Source organism: Grammomys surdaster, unplaced genomic scaffold (genome assembly GCF_004785775.1).
Source record: "Grammomys surdaster isolate TR1022 unplaced genomic scaffold, NIH_TR_1.0 170, whole genome shotgun sequence".
Taxonomy (NCBI): domain Eukaryota; kingdom Metazoa; phylum Chordata; class Mammalia; order Rodentia; family Muridae; genus Grammomys; species Grammomys surdaster.
In genome coordinates, this window is record NW_021604618.1 from 23495208 (window position 1) to 23506160 (window position 10953).

Here is a 10953-nt window from a genome sequence, read left to right on the forward strand (position 1 = left end):
GTGCCACCATGTCTGAGGGGACATTCTTTCTGACTTCCTACATTATTGTCTCTAGCTCTTCAGTAGTGAAGAGCACTCTCATAAGTTGTTGGATATCATCCCAGGTGGGCTAATGAGTAAATAAAAGTCTCAAAGAAATTAATCAGCCCCTTGGGGTTATCTAAAGGGGGGGAGGGTTGGGCCTTCAGTTGTACAAGTCAGCCTTAGAGAAGGGCCAATATTTCGTACCCTGATTGCCCTTATCTAGAGGCTGAATCATATGCCCTCAGCAGGAGAGTTTCCATGGTATCAGGGGAGGTGACTCTCAGACTTTGGGACCCCATTGTGGGGCCAGGAAGTTGGGGGGTCTCTTCCCACTCCTCCCTCTGGTAAAGGAGGGGTACAATGGCCTCAGTCCCGTATGGGCTAAGGATCCCAGGCCTGGTGCTGGCACTGGCGGGGGCCATGGAGGAAAGGGTAGAGGGATATGGAGCAGGAGGGTTTTAGAGCAACAGGTCTCCTGTTGAAGGGTCTTGGAGAATCAACTTCTTCTCAGGTCTGGATCCCTCCTCCCATGTTTCCTTCTTCCTGAACCTTCTGAGGGTTCTGAAGCCAGAACCTTCGAGGTGGGTCTTCCAGAAAGAAATGCTTTTATCCCTGGGTGGGGGGTGGGGGTCGTCCACTAGCTTCCTCCAGGTAACTATATAGGGCACTTGGTCTGAGTGCCCCAGGAATCCTGGCTTAAAGACTCTTTCCTCTACTGCTTTTTTTTTTTCTCCTGCAAGTTGAAGGTCCCTATGGGTGGCCACCCTACTCTGAAGGTGTGCCATTCAGAGAAGCAGAGCGTAACTTACTTCTTTACTACTACTGACAAGTTCTCTCCTCTCTCCCTAACGTTCCTACAGTGGTCAACTACGATTTTTAACAGAGTGGATTCAGTCCAAAATCCAAGTCCAAGAACACAGAGAAAGACAATCAACACACAGACAGTTCGCCCCTGCTATGGGCGCAGAAACCAGGTTATATCAAGACTCGGTAGGCTCCAAAAGGAGCAGAGTTCTCCTGACTCCCTGGGGGAGAGGCGGGAGGGGGTTGAAGAGTCCTCCAGACTCCCCACGGTCACAGAGTTAAGGCACATCTTCCCACCACAACTGACCACCGAACCAGACCAGAGGCTTTCCAGCTGACACACCATGCTCGCCAGCCTAAAGTGAAAACAAAAGACAGAGAGAGAAACACAGACACTTAAGAGTCGAGAGTAGGCGCCTGTTGCTGAGCTTAGTCTCCCCACCCCCGTTTTTAACAAGGTCATGTCCTCTTATGATGCCTCTCCTTCCTTCTGTCTTTCTTTCTTTCTTTCTTTCTTTCTTTCTTTTTTTTTTGGGGGGGGGGGTCGAGACAGGGTTTCTCTGTGTAGCCCGGGCTGTCCTGGAACTTACTCTATAGACCAGGCTGGCCTTGAACTCAGAAATCCGCCTGCCTCTGCCTCCCAAGTGCTGGGATTAAAGGCATGCACCACCACTGCCTGGCGATGCCTCTCCTTTCTATTTCTATCAACAGCTTACCCCTGCCTCTCTCCTTCTCTCCCTCCACCCCACCTTTCTCTCTCGTGTGTGTGTGTGTGCGCGCGCGCGCGTGCGCCACAGTGACAGAACAAACTTGGTGTCATCATGTGCCAGCCACATTTTTCTTGGAGCAAGGTCTCTCACTGGCCTGGAACTTGTCACATAGCGGAGATTGTGTGGTCAGTGAGCCTCAGCACTGGGATTACAAGGGCATACCTTCACAGCCAGCAGCAGGATAACTAGAGCACAGCCTTCTAGATGAACCTCTGGATCTCAGACTCAGATCTGCTAGCACTTTACCAACTGAGCTATCTTCCCAGACCCGGAACTCCTATTTTTCACTCTCACATGCTTGCTATGGTCTCTGAGTCTTCCATCTTCTTTCCCCTGTGGTGAGGAATCAGCGTTAATGCACCATGGCCAAGCAGACTGGCTAAAACCCTGGACTCCATTATCAGGCTTCCTGAGTTTGAAGTGTTCCTCCCCCACTTGCAACCATGTGGCCTTTACTCTTTTTTTTTTTTAACCTCCTCATATGCAAAACAGGGAAGATATCAGAGTTAAGATGGCCAGGATAACCAAATGAGATTGTTTTCAGCATGAGGTTGGTACATAGTCCTGGGTGCAGGCTGTTACTATTTTCTGATTACAAATGACTGGAATACGTTTATTGCCACAGCTCTGCTTTCAGCTGTTACTTTAGCCTGGGTTACCCACATTCCTGCTTAATGTTTTGTTCTGTTTTTGACGCTCCTCATCCCATCTCACAGAGCTCCGATAGACTACTTCCTAAAACACAAAGGAAGTCTCCAGATCATTCCACAATGGTTCCCTCCCTATACCTTTAGCTTGCAACCTGCACTTTTCTGGGCATTTTCCAAGCATTTGAGAATTTACCCAGACCAGTCTGCTGTAGTGTGTTGATGGAGGATACAGGCTCTGGAACATTGTTTGCTAACTATGTAACCCATGCGCCTGTTACTATGTGTCCTTGGTTAGCTCAGAAACTCTATACAGGCTACTTCTTTACTTAGAAGACTTTTTCACTCATTACTTTCTTTCTAAGATGGACTTTGAGCATAGAGGGAGCTTACACACCCTCACAGGAGCACAGTTCTCTGGCTTCTCTCTGCTCTTGGATATCACTTGCCTGGTTCAATCCTGCCATGTCCTGTGTTAGTTTCTGCTAAGGCTTAGGCATCTACTTTTGTTATATGAACATTGTGCTGGATCCCTCTTTCTTTCATCAATGCCTATGATTCGTCCTCTGCGGCTTCCCTTGGCCTGACTCCAGGCCCTTGCTGGTCCACATAACTGATAACTCAGTACTTTTGTAATTTTTCTCCTTTATTAAGGAACTTCTGTTTCATGCCACACACCAGCTGTGGAGACTATGATGCTTATTCATATCTTTATGCCCTTAGAAATGACTATTAGAGCCTATCTGGAGCAGGCAAGATGACTTAGTGGTTAAAAGGGCATGCCGTGCAAGCCAGATGACTTGAATTGGGTCCACACCAGAGGGAGAGAACTAAAGCTGACTTCTGACTTCCACGTATTTACGGCATACACACATACATATGCATCAAGCACCCATATGCACACACACATCAAACACATGCATATGTACATACGCATCAAGCATACACATGCACACACACATCAAGTGCGCTCTTGCACACACATACACATCAAACACACACATACACATCAAACACACACATACACACAATCATAGTAATTTTTTAAACTTCTTATTTCCTCTAACTCTTTGACCATGTGTCCATACCAGCTGTTCCTGTTCCTTCAGGATATTGATGTTTGTTTGATTGTGAGCTTCATGTGTTCTTGTGGGTAGAGACTATGTTTCCTCCCACAGGCCTAACACAATATTAAACAGTCACTGAATACTGTGTTTACTGATTAAACTTTGGGGACAAAGCACTTGAGAGAGATTGTAGACTATCCCTTACATTGTGCTACATAATGTATTCACATTATCTTATCCAATTTTCTCATTGGTTTATAATTAGTACCATTATTGTGTACCTTTGGCAGGTCTAGGAACTATGAATTAGAGAGATTAAGTAATTTTCCCAAGAAGCAACTAGGGCTCCAACCTCGGTCTATCTGACTCCAAGTCCCCTGGTTTTAAACCACTCCTTTCACAGGTACCATTGCCTCAGCTGCCCAGTGTGAGTTTTTCAGTTCTTTCTAGTTAGATCTTCAAACATTAGTTGAGGCTGTCACTGACCATACCTCACCCAAACTTGCTTTCAAGTTTGTATATTTGCTTCTCTTCTCCCCAAAGTAGCTGTACTTTCCTCACTCAGTACTGCTTCTCTGCCGCCCCTGCCAGGTTGCAGACCACATTCCTCATCTCATAAAAATGACGTTCAGAATGTATTATATTCCATCATTCACATTGGACGGTCTTTTTTTATGTTGCACGTATGTGAGTGCATGTGCATACACACACATGATATGCACAAATGCCACAGCTCACATGTGGAGGCCAGAGGACTATCTGTGGGAGTTGGTTTTTTCCCTCTACCATGTGGGTGCTGGGGATCATACAGCATAGTCCAAGCTGGCTTTGAACTCTACATCCTCCTAATTTAGGCTCTTGTTAGGGCTGGAGTTACAAATACATGCTGGTATACCAAGATCTATGCTTAATTGCAGGGATGCTTTTAATCCCATCAGAGGCAGAGGGAGAGGCAGAGAGGCAGAGAGGCAGAGAGGCAGAGAGGCAGAGAGGCAGAGAGGCAGAGAGGCAGAGAGGCAGAGGCAGAGAGGCTGAGAGGCAGAGAGGCAGAGAGGCAGAGAGGCAGAGAGAGGCAGAGAGGCAGAGAGGCAGAGAGAGAGGCAGAGAGGCAGAGAGAGGCAGAGAGGGAGAGAGGCAGAGGCAGAGGCAGAGGCAGAGAGGCAGAGGCAGGAAGTTTTGAGTTTTAGCCAGAGCTACACAGGGAAACTGTCTCAAAAAAACAAAAAACAAAAAACAAAAAAAAACAAGAGAGAGAGAGAGAGAGAGAGAGAGAGAGAGAGAGAGAGGGAAAGAGAGACAGAGACAGAGACAGAGACAGAAACAGAGACAGAGAGACAGAGAGAGATTTCTCCAAGGAGGAAGCAAATCACTATCTAAATGATCAAGGCTCTGAATAAAGGTGCTTGCCACCAAACCTGAGGACCCAAGTTTAATTTCCAGGACCCACACAGTGAAAGCAAAGAACTGACTCCCACACATTCTCCTCTGACTTCCACACATGTACACACACACACAAACTTATACACACACCCACACCAGAACCTATACACATATGCACAGGCACACACACACACACACATACGTGATGTTAAAATAAAATGTGGGAAAATGAGAGATTATCACCTGAAAATAAAACTACAGTGATCATGCTGTCTCAAATTCACTCTATAGCAGAAGTTGGATTTGAACTTCTGCTCTTCCTGCCTCTACCTTCACTGCCTATGTTGCTGGGAGGACAGATGTGTACCACCACCCCTGACTCTTATGTGGTGCTAAAGATAGAATCCAGGGCTTTGGACATGCTAGGCAAGCAATCTACCAACTAATCTACACGCCCAGCCCAAGGGTCTTTCATTGTTGTTGTTTGTTTAAGGCAGAATCTCAAAGTTTCCCAAACTGACCTCAAATTTATAATCCTTCTGTCTCAACCGAGGGTTGTTATATGCACAGTCATATGACAGTCTGCTTTAAACATTATAATTTGTGTCGGGCAGTGGTGGTGCATGGCTTTAATCCCAGCACTTGGGAGGCAGAGGCAGGTGGATTTCTGAGTCCAAAGCCAGCCTGGTCTACAGAGTGAGTTTCATGACAGCCAGGGCTACACAGAGAAATCCTGTCTCAAAAAACAAAACAAAATAAAATAAAACAAAATTATAATTTGCTATTAATTCATTATTGATTTTAGCTTAACTAAACCACCTATCCACTTGTGTGATTTAAATTTTAGCACACTTACTGTGCTGTGCTCTAGTAATAAAACTATTGTGTTTGGACTCAGTTACTTAAATGTAAATTTGATAGATTGGGGTATCTTTTCTTTTTAATTATTTGTGAGAAGAAAGAAAGGAGTTGCATATATAAGCTAAGTTTCTGGTTTATTCATAAACAAAATGATCAGCTTGACTTAGCTTTCTTTGAGGTAACAGATATAAATCTAAGGTTGGAACTCTGATAGAAAGCCTGAAAATATGAATAAGCTAAGAAATTACAGAGGCAATGGGTTGCACAATATCGCCAAACCATTCTCATTACAATTTCCTTAGCAGCCTTATTCATCCAGTCAGGTAGCAAATGACTTTGCACATATACATGAGGACAAGGCTTTCTCCTCTATTTAACTTACACTGAGATTACACACCAGGCCATGCCCAGTGAAGCACCACAGCTTTCTGGGAAGCTCCTGAATGTGCTCACAGGTATCTGTAATGGCATGTTCTTGGTCTTTCAGGTTAGCTTTATGGCCAAGTTAATTCAGTCCATCTCCAAAGGATATGGGGTAACCGTGGACCATTGTTAAGCAAAGAAGGCCAAACATCATCTGGAAATTGCAATCCAAGAGGTTTGGATCCATTCCATAAAGCCATGAGTGGGCTTGTGATATGGCTTATAGGGTAAAGGCATTTGCTGCTAAGCCTGATGACCTATTCAGTTGTTGGAACTCACAAAGTTGGAGAGAACTGATTGTTGCAAGTTAACCTCTGGCCTTTACATGTGCATTGTAGCACTTCGTCATGTGGGTGTACACACACACACACATATACAAATAAATAAATACACAGATAGATAGATAGATAGATAGATAGATAGATAGATAGATGATGGATGGATGGATGGATGGATAGATAGATAGATAGATAAAGTAAAGCCAGGAGTGACATCAGGAAGTTTAACCTCCTTAATCAGGCTAAGAAAGTTGAACTTAAAAGTACTGGGGCTGGGACTTGGGACTTGGGGAAGATGGCACAGTAGGCAAAGTGCATGAAGAATCCACAGAAATCCTGGCCTGGCAGTACACATCTCTAATTCCAGTGTTCTTACAGTGAGATGGAAGGTGAAGACAGAAGAATCCCAAGAGGCTCGTGGACTAGCTAACCTGACTTATACAGCAGCAAACAACAAAGAGACTCCATCTCAAACTGGAAAGTGAGATGATGATTCTGCACTGTGGCTGCTTTGAGGTCACCGTGTTCTGATTGATATAAACCCCAGAAACTCATTGGTTCCCAGGGTGAACTCTAATGGGCTTGCACTTTGATGTTCACATCTCCCCCAGAAAAGCAGTTTTTTTTTGTTTTGTTTTGTTTTTTTTTTTTTTTTGGTTTTTCGAGACAGGGTTTCTCTGTATAGCCCTGGCTGTCCTGGAACTCACTCTGTAGACCAGGCTGGCCTCGAACTCAGAAATCCGCCTGCCTCTGCCTCCCAAGTGCTGGGATTAAAGGCGTGCGCCACCACCGCCCGGCAGAAAAGCAGTTTTTACAATAGTAAGGTTTGTGCAGTTTTGTTGTTCTTTGTTTGTTTTGATACTGGGGTCTTGATGTATAACTGCCTTGTCTGGAACTTGTCACAATCCACCTGTCTCAATCTCCCAGCTGCTTGAGATTACAGGTATGTACCACTACTCCCAACAAGCCTTGATGTCAAACTAGACATTACTGGATACAGCCTATGCTTAGTAGCTCACCTTAGTAACTTGTTCTCATATTTATCAAATTTCCACAGAAAATACACTTCTCTTATCCGAGGGAAGGTTGGGTACATTTGGTGTCCTCGTGGAATGAGCTTGAGAGGAAGCATGGCTTTCTAGGGGGTTGGGTTTGGGATCACAAAATGCATAAACAATAAACTAGGACTTCACGGTCTGAAAAGACCACCAAGGAGATGCGTGCACACTGGAAAAGATGCATGGGAACATATCTGATCTATCTCCCTAAGGACACTCAGAAGGATTAAAGCTCCAGAAAGATAAAAGGTGGACTGATCTGGACCAGGAGATCATTCTTCAGTGACAGGGTCCTAAGTGGAAGGGCCAGGACATCAGAAGATGAAGACAGGAAAAGTTTGGCAATAGGAAGTATTGGACAAACTGATGACTTGCAAGCTTTATTCGGAAGTGCAGCATCTACAACCAGGGGAGAAATGGGGCAGAGTCTGCAGAGAATATCATTCAACCAGACAACGTCAACAGAAAGCAAATCAAGCAGAGTTGCAGAAAAGGAACACAGGGTGGTTCAAGAGCCTTACAGACCTAGCACACAGCAGCCTTAGGACTGACTGAGAGCTAGCTAACTCCAGTCTCCACAGAGGGGAAAGCCAAATTCCCAGGAACCAAAACCTTAACTCCTTTGAGGCCCTGGCCACCAGCCCCAGACTGGCTCTGCAAAGTCTGGTTTTGGCCAATGACACAGAGCTAGGTTCCTGATGTCCTTTCATTAGGGCCTCTGAGAGAAGCACTGGATTGGCCTGGCTCTCACTAAAACACTGAAGGCAGACAAAAAAGTGTTAGCTTAGCCTCTGAAGGACAGTTCATATCCAAGAACTGTTGTGGGTTTTGTGTGTTGTTTGTTGCTTCTCATGTTGTGTTTTCTTGTCATTCTTGCATGGGACCCAGGCTTGTCTTCATTGTATCATTCCAATGTTAGCATGTGTGCTGCCTGCCAGAAGAGGGCATTGGATCCCTGGGAACTGGAATTACTGATGGCTGTGAGCCTCCATATGGGTGCTATGAGTCAAACTTGGGTCCTCTGGAAGAGCAGCCAGTGCTCTTTAACTGCTGAGCCATCCCTGCAGCCTTGTTTTCTTATTCTAATAGAATGTACTGCTTATGAGACCCAGAGGAAAGATTCTTCTCTTTCCTTAATAGTTTTTCTGGCCTAGGAAGAAAAATCATGTAAAGAGGGAAGACAATCACTAAAAATAACTCTCAAGGGCTGGAGAAATGGCTTATTGGTTAAAAGCATTGGTTGTTCTTCCAGAGGTCCTGAGTTTAATTCCCAGCAACCACGTGGTGGCTCACAACCATCTGTAATGGGGTCTGATGCCCTCTTCTGGTGTGTCTGAAGACAGCTATAGTGTACTCAACTCATATACATAAAATAAATAAATAAATCTTGAAGAAGAAAAAAACACTCTCAAAACTATACCAAAGTCTGATAATAGAATTTTAGAACAAAACTTTTCAAAATTACAAGAAGCAAAAGTTCTCTTCCAATTTAATCAGCTGCTGCAGACTGCCATTAATAAAACTGACCCAGCACTCATTCGTGACCAGTACATGCAGAATTCTTCTCTGGTAAAAATTTCTATATGTTCTAATTAAGAAGAGTTTTAAGAGATAATTTAACTAAGCATGTTGCAAAAATAGGGTTAAAGTTGGAAGGCATGCTAAATCTTATAATTACTTTGAGAAAACACAAGTTAGTTCTCTTGAAGGAACAAGTCCAGGCCCAATTACTCATAATGGGCTGCCTGACATAATAGGCCCTACTGCACTGATTTCTGTCTGGCATAAACCAACATTCTCTTGATGACCCCCCTCTACCTTTTTATACCCACAGTAATGAAATTATAATGATTGCTAAATGAAATAAGTTTAGTCAGGTCTGATTAGACTTCTGGTACTATCTGCTACACAGTTGAGAACATGAATTCTAAACGGTCTCCTGGGACTTGCTCCTGAAAGCTGGTGGTAGGCTGTGGTAAACTCACAAGAAATGTATCCGTCATGCTACAGTCAATTAGCTAATACTTGGGCCACTGAGAGCCTTGTCAGATGCTCCCCTGTATTTCAAGACTCATGCCATAACCAATGAGTTTTCCAGAAAGGGCCATTATAAAGTTTCAGGAAAGTTTATGTTAATCTACAGTCTTATTCAGTTTTTATATTAACTACCCTTCACATCCATTTTATGTGCAAAGTCATTAAAAAAAATAAGAGAAAAGAGACTTAAATCATGAAGTCCACTAAAAGTTAAGATTACCAGTTAATAATAATTAGTTGGATACTTAGAGAATCTCAAGATGCTACTGTATCTAGGATCATACTAGTGTAACAGTTCTATCATGCCACTACCTCTAAGTTATGAAGGTCATGATATATACAACTTACATGACAGACTAAGACTCAAAACTTAAGAAATGTCATTACTATCTTCAAAACTTAATAGGAACAGATTGTCTAATCATTTAAGGGATAACTCAAGGGAGTCTAATGGCTGTAGATTACAAGATACACTACAATCCCAACATTCTTTAATGTTTTAAATTTTTATAAGTTGCTAATTGCTACTTGTGGTGGTTTGAATGAGAATTTCCCATACAGGCTCATGAAGACTTGGTCCTCAGATGGTGGTGCTGTTTGGGGAGGCTGTGTCTTTGCTAAAGGAAGCACGCACTGGGTGGGAATGAGACAGTGTGTGTGGGGGGGTGGGGGGTGCTTTCAGAGCTTAAGACTTCTCCCTATTTGTAGGTTGCTGTTCTGTGCTTATGATAAAGAATGTGAGTTTTCAGCGTTCTTGCTTCTAGCCACCACATCAGGATGATCTATCTCTGGAACTAAAAGTCCAATAAACCCTTCCTTAAGTTGCCTTGGTTATGCTGTCTCTTCACAGTAAAGTAAGAAAAACAATTAATACAGAGTATTGGGTAATGCAGCTCAGCTCTAACAAGGGGCCAGCACAACTGCTAGGTCTGAGGAGGTTAAGGAAAAGGAACAACTCCTAAAACCTTAAGCAATGCAGCAATGCAGTATTAGTGTTCTGCCTTACCATACAGGCACCTATGGCCTTGGCAGAATGCACAATGTCAACCTGTAGACTAGCAGAGGAAAAGCCACACCTACTGTGGCTCACTTCCTGCTCCCCCTTCCCATGACACACATCCCATTCTTATAGTACTTGTGTATAGTACAGTATTGTATAGTATGGTACTTATCTGACTTGTGGACTGAGGCTGCCTATCTAAGCTGCTTGGGGGGCTCCAGTGACAGCTGACAATGAGAGATAGCCTGGAACAAACATCATTCATTATACCAGGTACAAACTTAAGGCATTAAATGTCTGGTTTATTAGCACTAATAAAGCTAGATAAATATAAAAATATTAGCAAAAAAGTAATCAAAAGCACAATTTTCAAGTTGTACTTTTTCTCATTGTTAAAGTTCTCTGTGTTCAAACTAAAAGCACGAGTCTTTAAACTGCAGTGTTCATTTCAGACTGTTTGCCTATTGGAACAGGTCAACACTATATTCCTGAACTATATTCAACTGTGTATTTTTACCAAGGATCTGTGTGGAACTTTTTCCAAAATATAATGTAGATCACAAGACCCAAGTTTGGGATTTTTTTTTCCCCCTTAGGCTAAAGG